Raw genomic sequence first — 15,963 nt, forward strand, 5'->3', positions numbered from 1 at the left:
CCCATTTCCTCATCATCCGAGTCTTTGTCACTACTTGAATCATTGTCGCTTTGCTCTTTTCGTGAGGACTTAGAGCTAGAGGCCACAAGAGCTATTGGCTTCTTCTCTCCCTCTTTGTCTCTTTTCTTCTCCTTTTCCTTCTTACTTTTGTTCTCATATTTTTCAAGACTTTCCAATGCTTGCTGATGTTCTTCCAGCTTTCCAAACAAAGTTGTAATCGTAAGTCTTGTTAGATCGTTGGCTTCCTTGATTGCTGTTACTTTAGGTTGCCACTCCCTGCTAAGACACCTGAGAATTTTATTAGTAGCAATTTCATTGGAAATAGGTTTTCCAAGAGCATTCAATCGGTTAGTTAGATGAGTGAATCTCTTTTGCATGTCGGAGATGGATTCTCCTTGTTTCATGCGAAAGAGCTCAAACTCTTGATTGAGTGTGTTAATGCGAGACTGTTTTACTTCAGTAGTACCCTCATGGGCAACTTCTAAAGCATCCCACATTTCTTTAGCTGTCGTGCAATGGGATACTCGATAATACTCATCAACACCAAGTGCTGAAATTAACATGTTTCGAGCTCTCCAATCACACGACCACTTTTTTTCATCTTTCTCATTCCAATCATCTTCTGGTTTAGGTACTATGGCGCCAGCTGCATTAGTCATAGTAATTTGAAACGGACCGTTTTCAATGGCAGCCCATACTAGCCTATCCACAGAATTTATATGAACTCGCATGCAGTCTTTCCAGTAGCCGTAATTTTCACTGTTGAAAATAGGCGTTCTATTATACGCCCCCTTTGGTTCAGAATCCATACTGTTACAGGCAGCCACAGAGCACCAGCGAACCGGCGCTCTGATACCACTTGTTAGACGGTGTGGCTAGTGATCGAGAGGGGGGGTGAATAGATCACCTCTTTGAAATTTAACGGATTTGAAATTTTATCAGAGTTTTCAAAGTTGGCGGAAAAATCAGTCCCGAATCGACTTCCGTCTATTCTGAACCGCTACTAGAAAGCCGGACACACAAGTTTAATTGCTGGATTTTAATGAGAATGACAGAAACAATTCACACCAGAATTTTAACTAATTGAATGCACTTATCATTAAAGTCTATTTCCAATGAATAAAGTCTAGCTAACCGTTTTGTCAAACAGTTGGTGTGTATGTGATCGATGATAAACAACAATGGAGTTTGATTAAAAGTTTTCTTGCCACTGCTGTCTTACAACAGGAACAATCACCACACACTAACTGAAATTGTGAAAACAGTTTTAAAACGTAAAGAGGAGTAAGGTAAGAATACGATACGCAGAGATTTGGTAAGGAAGTTCCCCACGTCGTCCTCGCGTGTGGGTACGTCTCCCTCTCAATTTCAAATGAAATTGAGAACTTTGATTATCAATATTTGCCGAATCCGTTGATACAAGGTTATGATACAAAGACAGAATTCTAAACTCTAAGAACCTCTTCTTGTATGAACCTTCACTTGATCTGAGCACGATCAAGATTTTCCTGCACGAAATTGCAAACAATTCACCGGTTCCACGACCTGCTTGCGAAATCCCCCGATCTCCAAACGCAACGCTGCGGCTGAATATGTTCTGCAAACGTGACTCCCAAACCCTCAAGAACACTCCAGTTCTTGAAGGACAAACCAGTAGGTTTTTCCTAGAAACCCCCTTCAATCTTCAACTCAGCTAGATCCTCGATCGTTCCACTGCAAACCACAGCTAGATCCTTGATCGTACCACTGAACGTTATCTCGATGCTTCTTTAATCCAAAGAACAAGAATGGTTATGTGTAAATGTTCTTGAAGAAAAGTGATTGAGAAGATGAAGAAGATGAAGTCTCTTTCAGGTTTCTAATTGCTCTCAAACAATTGCTCTAACACTGCTTTTGATCTTGTGTTCAATTGTTTTCCCTCAATGAATTCGTGGTTTTCACTGCTGTCATAACCTGTCTTATATATGCTGCAAAACAGTTACTGTTATAACATAAAACAGTTTTGTGTATTGATGCATAAGAGTGTGTATCGATGCATACTGTAAGATATGTGAATTTTTGGTGAAATTTATTAATCATGTATCGATGCATAATTCGTATGTATCGATGCATGTGATTATGTCACTAGTATGTATCGATGCGTAATGCGCATGTATTGATACACAGGCTGTTTCAACTGGTCATGTATCGATGCAGGGATCGTGTGGATCGATGCATAAAGTCTTTAGCCTTCCATGTATTGATGCATGACTCGTATGCATCGATGCATACTGAACAGAAAGGTTTTGTGATTTATCACATGTTGTATGTATCGATGCAGAGGCTTATGTATTGATGCATACTGACATAAAATGCATTTTAATTGTTATTTTAAGTGAAGTATCAATGTAGGTTTATATGTACAGTTATGCAACAGTAGAGTGGGATGGAAAACATAATAAAAACACAAATGTATCATGTAATGCAATGCACAACCAACATTTGGATGATGATCACACAATTTGCTATCATTAAAAATTAATTCAAGGTAAAGAATTCTCTCACATGATAGGATTTTCTGATTCAAACTAGTGTGATGACAGACTAGACATGAAGAGTATCATATGTTTTGTCTTCAATTTTCAAGGAGCTCCAATCTCTTGGATCTCTAAGAAGAAACAATCTCTTGGATCTCTAAGAAGAAACATGTTGTGACTCTGTGTAGTTGTGAGGCAGAATATATTTCTAGTTGCTCAGCTGCTTGTCAAGCTGCTTGGATTAAAGATGTATTAATTGAACTTGGTGTGAATATTCAACTATCAATCAAGCTCCTTGTTACAACAAATCTGCAATAAACTTAGCAAAAAATCCTGTCTCTCATGGAAGATCCAAGCATATTAAAACCAAGTTTCATTACATAAGGGATCAAGTGAACAAAGGAAGGTTGACAATGAGATATTGTCCTACAAAGGACCATATTGTTGATATCTTGACCGAGGCTATAAAAGGAGAACAATTTTCTAAGCTGAAGATAGACATGAGATTGGTGGCATTTGATTCAAAGGTTGGAATGACTTCTGGATCACTATCCTCTAAAGCTTTGATAGCTTCTGAATCATCTTCCTCTGAAGGTGTTAGAGGCTGGAACAACCTAGCCTCTGAAGTGGCAACCTCTAAAGGAGTCAGAGGATGGAGCAGCCTGACCTCTGAAGCTTTGTTAGCTTCTGAACCATCAACTTCTGAAAGAGTTAGGGGTGGGAACTACTTCTGAACCGTTGGAATCTGAATCAGCTTTTGAAGTGTGGCTGGAGTCTAAAGACACAAATTTTGAAGAATCGACTTCTGATGTGTATCACTTGGTGAAAGTTTGAACTAACGGAGCATATTGTGTATTAATTCAAGCTTAGTTAGTTACTACATGTGTATGAATACTAACACTTATGTAATTCTGCACAACCCCTTCCATAATAACAATCATCTCTTCTCATTCATCACTCTCTCTTTTATTCCCTTCCACTCCAACACTCTCTCTATCTTTCGATCAATTAACTTCCACGCTCGCATGGTGCAATAACATCAACAATACTGGTATATTATAGTACACAGGATACAAAAATTATCAATATATTCTTCTATTTTGTTAAATTTAATCAATGGAATAACATAATCAAAGGAATCTAATCAAGGAAATCAAAATTAAATAATTTAAACCAAAAAATATGAACCTTGCATGTTTGGTTTGGAGGAATAAGAATTTTACCGTTTTTTGTCCAACCAAACTTTCATTTGACTCTTTTTGGTCTCTTAATGGAATAGAGTTGAAAAAATTATTTTTTACGGACGATCAACAAAAATAGAATGTTTACGTAGTTGTTAAATTTGTATTTGTTAAATAAAATGGGTGTAAGATGTTGATTCAGGGTTCCATCTCGAGTAACTACAATTAAAAATACTGCAACAAAAAGTATATATCACCACGATTAAGAAAAGGGTTTCATGACGGTTGGTTTCCAGTGATAACAATGAGTGTGATAGAAAATGCGCTACTTTTCACCTCATGGCTAAGGTTCGTAGTGAAAGTTGGATCGCGCGCTACATTTCATTACAGCTTGAACTTTCATCAGTGGTGAAATGTCAGTTAATCCATTTTTCCCCATTGTTGAAAGTTTCATCTGTGATGAAAAGTCAGCCAACCCAACTTTTTCCCACGTTTGGGAGTTCCAATCATGGCGAAAATCAGTCAGCTCAATTTTTCATCTTTCCCACATGCTTTGGTTTACAACATTGAAAAATTCTATCAAAACATAAAATATTAAATATTTCTATCACAACAAGAATAATAACAATAACAACAACAATAACAACGACAAGAAAATAAAATAAATAAAACTATTTAATATTAAATTTCAACAACAACAACAAAAAACAAAATCAATGGAATTGTTAAACATTAAATCTCAACAATAACAACGACAATACTAAATCAATAAAAACGTTAACAATAAATCTCAACAACATCAACAACAACAAAAACAACAATAACAACAAAAAAAATCAATAAAATCATTAAACATTAAATTTCAACAGCAACAACATTAAACATTTTACTCAAACACAACAACAACAACTAACATTGATAAGTTGAATTCATACTTTCCTTGCCTCGCTCGAGTTGGAGAGTAGATGATAAAGTTCTCGAACTCGGTAATGGAAGAAATGATATTTTCAAGTGTCATTTATGAAATAAATGATGTATTCGAGTTTGGTATGATGAAGAAAGTTAATTTCGTAAATGGAAGATAAAGTTTGAAGACAAAAGATTAAGTTTGTATATGTTTGTCTATGGCAAAAATGAATGAACATAGATTGTTATGTATCTTGTAAAATAAAACAAAGTGACTTTTCATCACAATTGAAATTCTCAACTAAGAAAAAATGTAATTTATTTTAATTTTAAAATAAAAAAATATAATTGTTAGTGTTGAGATTCGAATTCATGACGGTATAATTTTTTTCAAAAATGAAATTTTCAACCGTGAAGAAATGTGACTTAAAAATGAATAAAAAACAAAACCGATAGGATTGTGATTGAAATGTGTCATTGATGGACTTTTTCTCCTATTAAAAACTTTGACCAAAAAAAATAAGTTAAAAATTTAAATAAAATGAATGCACCAAATGAAATACATTTTATCTCAGTAAATTAGTTGGACGAAGTAAAAGTTTGATACGAAGCACAAATTTTGTTGCAGTGAAAGTTCTAACAATCACTCATGCTGGAGTCCTTTAGGACGTAAAGATCCAGCTCTAGATCATTGATGGTAGATTTTGATATCAGCTTATGAGTAAACTTAGAGTAGACTACAACTAACATTCCTTTAGAGTTGTTTGTTCTTTTTGAGATAAACAAAAGCAAAGAGAATAGTTTTGATATGGAATTGATGTGTGGATAATATGGTAGTGCTAAAGCAACTTTTAGCACTTTGGTGGATTATAAAAACAGACCCATCATAAGTATTCTTAGAATGAGTGGCTGTTTCTTTTACCATATTATTGTTTATTAACATGCTTTCATTGAATTCCTAGTCACCCTCATGCCTCTTCCTTTGAAATTATTACTATAAAAGTAACTTTGTATGACTGATCTTCAACACACTTTTATGTGCCCTTATCTACTCTCATTCATGCCCAAAATAATAGACTATACTTATTTATAATTTATTGATCTTTCCGTTATTGAATCACTGATGACACTCTAAATATTCAATTATGATGTGAGAGATTGTCTTTAAATTCTCACTTTAAATAATTTATATTTTGAAATATGTATTTATAAGGAAAAAATAATGTAAGGATTCAAGGAATGTATTAGTTGTTATCCACATTCATTGATTGAAACCAAACAAGGGAGCATGTGGCGTGATTTTAGGATAATGACATAGTCGCGTAGTATGCCGCGTGTTTGAAGTTTGAGGGATTATTGTATGGCTGTATGAGGTTTGGTAATTGTGATCATGACATAGTTGCATGTAGATGTCAATGAAAGTTTGTTAATTATTGTAAGAGAAAAATATATATACTCATATTGTAAAATATTTTTATATTATCACTAATGAATGACATGTATCTTACAAAATTATATTTTTAATTTTAAAATAATGTCAAGATAGCACTCTATCTTTAATCTTTTATTTTATTGAAATTGAATCTTTGAACTAAACAAATTATGAGTAATCAAATATCTTTCCATTCTTATTATTTATTATTGTATCTTTTGTTGGTGTATAAGAGAAAGAAGATAAAGATGATGAAAATTGAAGAGAGAGAAAAGACAGAAAAATTGTAACTAATTTTTACTGGATTGAAATTATGTTACAATGAAAAAGATATGCTTACAAATGAAGTTATGTTCTATTTATTTACTATCAGAACCAATATTAAATGAAACTCAAATTTATTCTATATGCAACTTAAATGAAAATGAATTATATCTAACATCATTCTTTAATTCATATTCATCTAATGAAAATTAACACCAATTTCATCCCTCAGCTGGATAAAGTGTCTAGTCTGAATTGTTTTGGTCAGAACATCTTTCAGTTGCTTCTGAGTGTTATAGTGAACAACTTCAAGCACCCAATTATGAACATGGTTCCTCAAAAAATGAAGCTTTGTGTCAATGTGCTTGCTTGTTCCATGTAATACTGGATTTTTGACAAGACTTGATTTATTGTCAATCATCAACTTCACAGGTTTGCTCACCTTGATCTTCAAATCTTGCAGCAAGTTCAGAATCCATACAGCTTGACAAGTAGGCAAAGCACATGCAATGTACTCAGCTTCACAGGTTGACAATGCAACCACTGGTTGCTTCTTGGAGCACCAAGAAATAGGACTTCCCATATACTTAAAGAAATATTCAGAAGTACTTCTTATGCCAACTCTGTCTCCACATCAATCAGAGTTTGAATAACACATCAGCTTTGAATTATATTTAGCACCAGAAGGGAGCAAAACTCCATACTTCAGAGTCCCTTTAATATACTTCAGTATCCTGACAGGATCTTGGTAATGTGACCATTTTGGTTTGTTCATAAACCTACTCACCATTCCAACTGAATAACAAATACCAAGTATGGTATTGTAGAGATATCTCAACGAGCCTACCAATTGTTTAAAAGTTGTAGCATCTACATCAGCACCCGTAACATCATAATCAAGTTTGTGATTTGTTTCATCGGGTGTGAATGCAGACTTGTAGTTCATCAGGTTAAATCTCTTTAGAAGCTAAAGTTCATACTTCAGCTGATGTAAGATTATACCCGTATTAGTACATAATCTCCAACCCTATAAAGTATTTCATATTTCCTAGATCATTCATCTCAAATTCATTCATCAACATCTTCTTGAACTTAACTATCTCATCTGAACAACTCCCTATTAGCAATATGTCATCAACATAGAGACACACCAGAATCATATTGCTATCACATGTATGCTGAACATAAACACCATACTCCCTATCACATTTTATGAATCCTTGAAGTTTAAAAAATGAATCAACTTTCAGATTCCAAGCTCTAAGAGCTTGTTTCAATCCATACAAAGTTATATGCAACTTGCACACTATCCTTTCCTGACTCTTTTTCACAAATCTAGGAGGTTGTGATACATAAACTTCCTCCCGTAAAGAACCACTTAGAAATATAGACTTCACATCCAAATATATCATAGGCTAATTCACCTTGTAAATCCATATGACACTGATGGATTTCTTGTTCTTTGGAAGCTCAGTCAACTCCCAAGTCTTGTTTCTTTCTATAGCCTCAAGTTCTTCTTTCATGGCATTCAAACATACTTTCTTCTTGAGAGCTTTTTCAGTACTGACTGGTTCAGAGTCTAGAAACATGGAACATTGGATGACATTTCCTTTAAAGTCTATCTTAGTATCTTGCAACATGTCAAACTCTGCAAATCTTTTTGGTATTTGTCTGACTCTTTGTGGTCTTTTAACTTGTTCAAAATATTCTTTATATGTTGTATCAATATCAGATGTTGGACTATCTTCAGAGTCTGGACCACCTTCAAAGGCATGATTACCACTAGAGTCTGGTTCATCATCCGAATCTGGGCCAGAATCAGATTCGCCTTCAGAGTCACATTCGCCTTCAGACTCTTCTTTAGCTTCAGAGTCACTTTCAGGCTCTAACTCATCTTCAGACTCAAAGTCTCCATTAGAGGCAGATTCTTCTTCTGAGTCTGAAATGTATTTAGAAGTTAACTCAGGTGTTAACACTGCCCCAGAGTTGGATTGAGACTTGTTCCAATACTTTTGATTCTTTCACAATGACATCTCTGATGAATTCAACTTTGTTAGTGATAGGACAATATAGCTTATAAGCATCTGTACTGTGAGACCCTAAAAGCAACATGTCTCTGCTTCTATCATCCAACTTCCTTCTTTTAGCATATGGGAGATGTTTATAACAAACTGAATAAAACATCTTCAGATGGCTCATATTTTAGTTATCTTCAGTTCACTTCTCCAAAGGAACAATTTCCTTAAGCTTCTTAGTTGTACATTTGTTAAGCACATATGCTGCATTGGAAACAGCTTCTCCCCACAAGGTGTGAGATAGCTTATTCTGCTTCAGCATGCTCCTTGTCATATCAAGTAAATTTGTGTTTCTTCTTTTGGCAAGACCATTGTATTAAGGAGTGTATGGAGAAGTCACCTCATGCTCAATTCCATTCTCCTTACATAACCTTCTAAACTTTATAGAGTTATACTCACCCCGACTATCAATTCTGAGAATTTTTAGCTTCTGACCACTCTATTTTTCAGCATTCACCTTGAACTTCTGAAACTTAGCAAACACCTCATGCTTAAACTTTATGAGTGTTACCCATGTCATTCTAGTGAACTCATCCACAAATTACACAAAGTACTTAATCCTTCAAGTGAATGTACTTCAAATGGTCCACATACATCAGAATGCACCACTCCTAAAGCATGGTTTTCTCTTGGAGCCACTTCTGATGCAAATGGAAATTTAGGTTGCTTAACTTTCAAGCATATCTCACATGAATTATTAGGCTTCACAATATTAGGAATGCCATGTACCATCTTCTTAGAACTCATGCTCTAAGCTTTTGAAGTTCAGATGCCCCAATGTCTTATGCCACATCTCACTATCACCTTCATCAACTTCTACGCCAAGGAATTTAGTTTCAGTTGTTTCCACATTCACCTTGAATGTTCTGTTTCTTCCCTGTTCAGACTGCATAATCACCTTCTGATCAGAATCATACAATTTCAAGAGATTTTCCTTCATAGTAACTGAGAAGCCTTTTTCAATTAGCTGACCTACACTCATCAAATTTCTTTTCATGCTAGAAACATACCAAACATCCTTGGTCATAACAGTTTTGCAATTTTTCACTCTAAACTTGACATTTCCCATTCCTTCAGCATTCAGATACTTATCATCAGAACATCTGATATTTTCCCTCTTTCTAGAGTCAAATTAATCAGCCATTATTTGTTACCAGTTAGGTGATTTGAGTAACCAGTGTGCATATACCACTGGTCTATCAAATATCCACCATCAGACTCAGAAGTCATCAATAGCACAAGATCATCATACTCTCTTATGCCTATGTTTGCTTCTTCTGATTTCTTTTCCTTGTTTGACTAACAGTCAGCAACAAAGTCGTCAAACTTATCACAACAGTAACATTGGACCTTCTTTTTATCAAACTGCACCTTTCCCTTCTGATGTTTCTTCTCATTGGAGTTGGAGACTTCTGACTTCTGATAACTACCACCATATCTCTTCTTGGCCTCTAACTAAGATTGCTTCATATTCTTCTGACCAGAAGATGCCTTCATTTCTCGCTCTACCTCTTGTCGCATCTCGAAAAATACGATTCCTCGCGATGGTCGCGGAAAAATTAGTGTTCGAACAGAGTCGCCACCGAACTTTATTTATCCCAATGAAGGGATAGGAAAATATCGATAAAACCTTTAGGAAATGGAATAATGGTCGTCGCAACCATATTCGGGTTCGGGAGTGGATTACGTAAGAGGAAGGTATTAGCACCCCTCACGTCCGTTGTACTCAACGGGAACCTTTTAGTTCTAATTTGTGTTTCGAGTGTTAATTTATGTTTGTTTGTTATCTTTGGGTTATAAAATATTGAAAATAGAAATGGATGAGAACCTCAAAAAAGGGAAAGGGGAGGTTTTTTATTAGTGTGCTCGCGAAGATACAACAATCTCCTGCCTACGTATCCTTATAGTGCAATAAGGAAATCAGAGCATTCGTAGTTCGGGGAACTACGGTTGGTTGGTGCCTTTTAGTGAACAACTGTTTAGATCGCATCCTAAAGGCTAAACGTTGGCTTGTCTACTCTCGGCGGAGGCTTAAGCATTAGTTTGTTGTGCGCATCAGAAAGAATTAAATAGTATTCTTTTTGGAAAGAGTTTTGATCACATGGAGGTAACAAGTTGAATTAATGCGTCTGAATGTTTTGATTGGTTGAGATGTTTTTTGGTTGGATGATGATTACTCGGATAGTCGAGTAAGACAACTCGTATCCTAACAATCGGGAAAGGGAATAGAAGACTCTAGACCACTTTCTTTTTCATCCTTAATTATAAAAAGGATTTGATAGTAGTTAAGGTGTTTTGAAAGGATGATGAATACTCGGATAATCGAGTAAGACAACTCGTATCCTAATAATCGAGAAAGGGAATAGAAGACTCTAGACCACTTTCTGTTTCATCTGAGTATTTAAGAAAATAAGGTTGTGTAAGATAACGTTTTTAGAATAAACGAAAAGTGCTCGAATGGCTAAGTAAGACAACTTATATCCAAGCATTTGCGAAAAGGAGTTGAAAACTCAAAACCATCTCTCTTTTCGTATAGTTTATTATGAAAGTGATTTGAATTACAGTATGAGTTAGCAAAAAATGACAACAGTTCGACTGATCGAGCAAGAGAGCTCATATTCAAACAATTGAGGAGAGAAGTTGAAAACTCAAAGTCATCTCCCTTTTCATTTAGCTTATTATGAAAATAATTTGATTTAATTGGGTTTAGAAGTTTGTAGAGGAACGACAATTATTTGACTAACCGAGTAAGAGAACTCGTATTCAAACAGTCGAGGAGGGAAGTTGAAAACTCAAAGTCATCTCCTTTTTCATTTCTTATTATGAAAATAATTGGTTTAATTGTGTTCAGGTGATTTAGCAATGACGATTATTTGACTAACCGAGTAAGAGAACTCGTATTCAGATAATCGAGGAGAGGAGTTGAAAACTCAAAACCATCCCCCTTTTGATTTCTAAATGAAATAAAATTTGAGTGTGATTAGGTATTTTAATTTGATTATAAAAATACTCGACATTAGATCGAGGTTTTAAATTTGTGTTTGCGAATAAATCAGATTTTTTTAGTGAATCAATCATTTACTCGATTAATTAAAATCGAATAGGTCTCATTGTAAGAAAGCCCAAGAGTAAGCCATGTGAGGTTGATGGCGATGCTTTTACAAGCGATCGACTTACAGAGGTGTTTTGAAAATGAGCTCGACTTTGAATCGAGAAGTATGTGATTTATTTTGAAATCGGCCCGGATTATTTTAAAATTGATGAAAGCGACATGATTTTGTCACAATTATAACATGTCATTTCGTGTACATTCAAGGTTCGATATAAACAAATAGATAAAGAATAATCATGCACATACACTCCTCAAGATAAATAAACATCTAAATTATGAAGGATATTTGTGATTCTATAATCAATTAATTAATTGAATATTTAACGGATTATTTTATTTTAATTAAATAATAAGTAATAATAAAAAATGGATATAACTAAATAATTACATATTTATTAAATATTAATAATGATAACAACCATATAATTGTGTGTTTACTTTTAAAAATTAATAATAATAATAGTAATATAATTACATATTTACTATATATAAAAAAATAATATTAACAATAGTATAATTATAATTTCGAAATAAAATAAATAAACCAAAGCATTGTTTTATTCTAATGACCAAAGAATTTAGTGTATATTTTTTATGTATAAAAATAAAGTGAGTGAAATTACTTGAAAATGCATGTAAATGGGCCAAGGGAAACAGACCAAGCCCTAAATGGGCGTTGCTGGAAGTTTCCAGGGGGGTGTCATCAGTACAAAGAACATGGGCCTAGAGCAAGGAAAAGCCCAGGAAGGGTCTGGTCAAACATGTTAACCCCAAAAGACTCACTCTCTGAACGGTGACAAGTGTCCAAGGCTGGTGACACTTGTCACCACTACTCCCACGCCTCCCACTGTTAGCTTAAAACAAAATATGGAAAAAGAAGCGTCATTTTTTCAAGTCCCTTCTCTCTCCTCAATTTCCCCCAATCGTTCAAAAGAAACTCTGCAAACCCTAAAGAAATTCTTTCCTCCCGGAGAAGACGACCGAAGGCGACGGCTCACGGCGGAGCCTCCCTTCTTCTCCGGCCACCCTACCCAAAACACAACTTAACCCACTAAAAACGACCTTCCGAGTTCGAATCTGAACTCTAAAAACCCTAAGCCAAACTCAAACTTTCTAGATCGGAGCGAAATCCAACCGATCTAAAACTTCTCCAATCCCTAAACCCTAGTTTCAAGATCAAGGCTTTTGCATGTTACGATTTAAAGAAAATAACGGGGATTTGTTCCACTTACCACGGGGAAGGAGGTGAAAAATGATTTCAGGCGAAAAAGGAGCATTTTTGGTCCGAGTTTGTCACCGGCAATCCGTCACGGTTTTAGATAAGTTTCTCCTTAATCTTTCTTTTCGTCTTCTTCTTCTTTGTCTGTTTTTGTTTCTGATGATTATATGGATTGCAAAGCTATTTTAATTTTCTTTTTTCATGATTCACTGGGTTTTTGAATACTATGTGTTTGATGTTCTTAACGAAAGTTATTTTCGATTACTCTCTGGTATTTCAAAAATGTTTTTCTTTGTTTGGTTTTGGGTTGGAAAAAATCTTCGTCGTCCTCCCTCAATCTCTCCCCTTGTTGTTAAACTTATATCTGATAAGCTTTTCAATGATGAATTTTTAAGTCTTAAAAAGAAACTCTTTGTCAGTTTTTTTATCCCATCCCAGATTTCGTGGGATTTTATCTTTGTAGATTTGTTATTATTTTAAACCATTTTTGAAATGCTTTTTGGGTGTTCAACTTAGTCCTCTGGGCAAAATGTCGAACTGATTAATTTATTAGTTATTCTTCAGTCTTTTAAGCGCTTCTAGAAAGGGCTTTTTCATTTAAGCTGTTTTTTTCTCTGCAGGTTACAACGTGAAGTGACCTGACTGAAGGGAAGGTTGGTTGCGTAAAGCTTCAGGAAAGTGGGTTTTGAGGCGTGCCAATTCCAAATGGGGGTTCAACCTATAGGACGGTCTGGTCAACTGGTTTTGATCTTTTTGGGCAATGGTTCTTAGGAATTTCGTTTCCACCAGTTGGATTTACAACAACTTCTTATTCAATTTTGAACATTAAGATGTAATTACTTAGATTTTAGGTCAAATGTGTATTTTGGACTGTTTGTAACCTATTGGATTAAAACTTACTTATGTAATTACCTTTTAAGCATTCAAACCTTATCTCAATATTTTATTTACGCTAATCAATTAAGCGTCTTAAACTTTGTCTTAGGCATGCTAGAGGCAACTTTTAGTTGGATGCTAATCAAATAGTTGCCTCTAGCGTATTTGAATGCTTTGGAATTGGCAAACCAATTGGATGCAAATCAACTAAAAGTTGCCTCTAGCATCCAATTAGTTGATTTGCATCCAACTAAAAGTTGCCTCTAGCATGTCATTATTTAACAAAATACAACCGTGACCAAAAGTTTAAAATGAAACATGTCAATGCAATTTCAACTCTAAAAAAAACAACACACTTTCAAACTTTGGCACAAAAAAACCAAATAGGGTGACTTGATTTAAAAGAACATAATTTCAACTTCAACACATGAGTCTAAATATGGTGCTTTTGATTTAAGACCAACACATACATGCCTAAAAAAATGCAAATTTAATTTAGGGACCTATGAAGGACTTAGAATTTGCCATAAATATCTGGAATGTGTAAATGGACTAATAATAAGTGAACATAAAAATAATAACATGGCTCTTAATACTTACTAATAAGAAAATAGATTTTGGATTAGTAATGTAAAAATATTCAAACCACATTTTAAATTATGGACACGCTTATGCAAATGGACCTCTGAAACAAAGAGATCTCATGGGTGAAACCACAATGGGCTTCAGTAAAAACCAATGCAACATATATTTTTTAAAAGATCTTAACAGATGAAAAATGTCTTTGAAGACTTGTTGTCACCAAGGGGCTGAGAAACCTCAAGAGGAGGCTTATGTCTTCAGATAAGAGACATGTCTTATAGCATTTGGTAGTAATGTTGGTTGAAGATTTTTTTACCCGGACAAAATTGGGGTATGACACCTCTCTTTCAGAGGTTCTCTCAGTCAGACGCAATTTTTGTGCCTCTAGACTGTTTTGTAGCTCTTCAATTCTCATGTTGTTCAGGTCCTTAGAATTTTCAATTGCTACAACAATATAATCAAACCGAGGAATAAGTGATATTCATACCTTTTCAATCAGTACATGTTCAAAAAGAGTCTCTCCACAAGATTTTATCTCATTTGTGATCAGAATCACTCTATAGATGTAATCAGGTATCTTCTCATTGTTCTTCATGTTAAGATTCTCGTACTGCTTACGCAAGACTAAAGTTTCACCTTTTTCACTGATGCATCACCTCCATAGAAATGTACAAGTGTGTCTCACGCAACCTTCACCATCGTCGAATCAACGATTTCTAAAACACATTCACATCCACACACTTATGGATGTAGAACATAACTTTCTGATCCTTCTTCCTCAACTCTCTATACGTGTTCCTTTGCGCTTCAGTGGCATCCACTACAACCGTTGCATAACCGTCATTGACGAGATCAAGAACTTCTTGAATGGTAAACAATACACACGTCTAGATCAATCCATCGATTCCAATTCTTTCCATCAAAGACTGGAAGCTTCGTGTTCAAGCTACCGTTTCCACCGTTCATCTTCGATCTTGTGCAAGAAATCACTAAGATCTCACCGACACTCGTGTTTCTCAATCCCTCAGAAATCAAGAAATGTGATTCTGTTACGATTCCGATCGTAAATTCAACGCGAATTCAAGAAATGAAATCAATCACACACGCCTTACCTTCACTCGTGTTTCCCTTGGTGTTTTCCGTAGATTAGAATCGAAACTCTAGATACCAATTGTTTGTGCACAAGAATAAAAAAATGAATATGATGAATATCGAAGAGAGAGGAGAGAGAAACGTTGTAACTAATTTTTAGTAGAATTAAAATTTTATTACAATGAAAAATATATGCTTACAAATGAAATTAGGTTCTATTTATATACTATCAAAATCAAAATTAAATAAAACTCAAATTCATCGTAAATGCATCTTAAATAAAAATAAATTATATCTAAGACCTTTATACTTATTTTATGATTGTGTATGGTTCTTCTCTAATGTTTATGTGTGCTCTTTAAATTGATTCATGTGCCAAATTTTCCTTATTCATGAGACTGATTATTTATCTTGTTTTTCTTAAGGGTTGGAATAATTTAAAGGGTTATTACTTCTGACAAAAGTAGTCTGAATTATTTTGATGTTGTATATTGATCCATATTCTAATAGAAACAAATTTATTTATTTATTAGGTGTATTTTAAAGTTTCAACCCTGTTTTTTTATGATTTATTAGGTTTTGCAATTTTGAACAAGCTCTTATGAAATTATTGTTATGACAGGTTGAAAAAGTTGTGAGATGATGGAAATTGAGATGAGAAGTGGATGAATAGCTCACCCACACTCTATGGTGGATAATTTTTTACTT

The sequence above is a fragment of the Lathyrus oleraceus genome, chromosome 1 (genome assembly GCF_024323335.1).
Source record: "Lathyrus oleraceus cultivar Zhongwan6 chromosome 1, CAAS_Psat_ZW6_1.0, whole genome shotgun sequence".
NCBI lineage: Eukaryota > Viridiplantae > Streptophyta > Magnoliopsida > Fabales > Fabaceae > Lathyrus > Lathyrus oleraceus.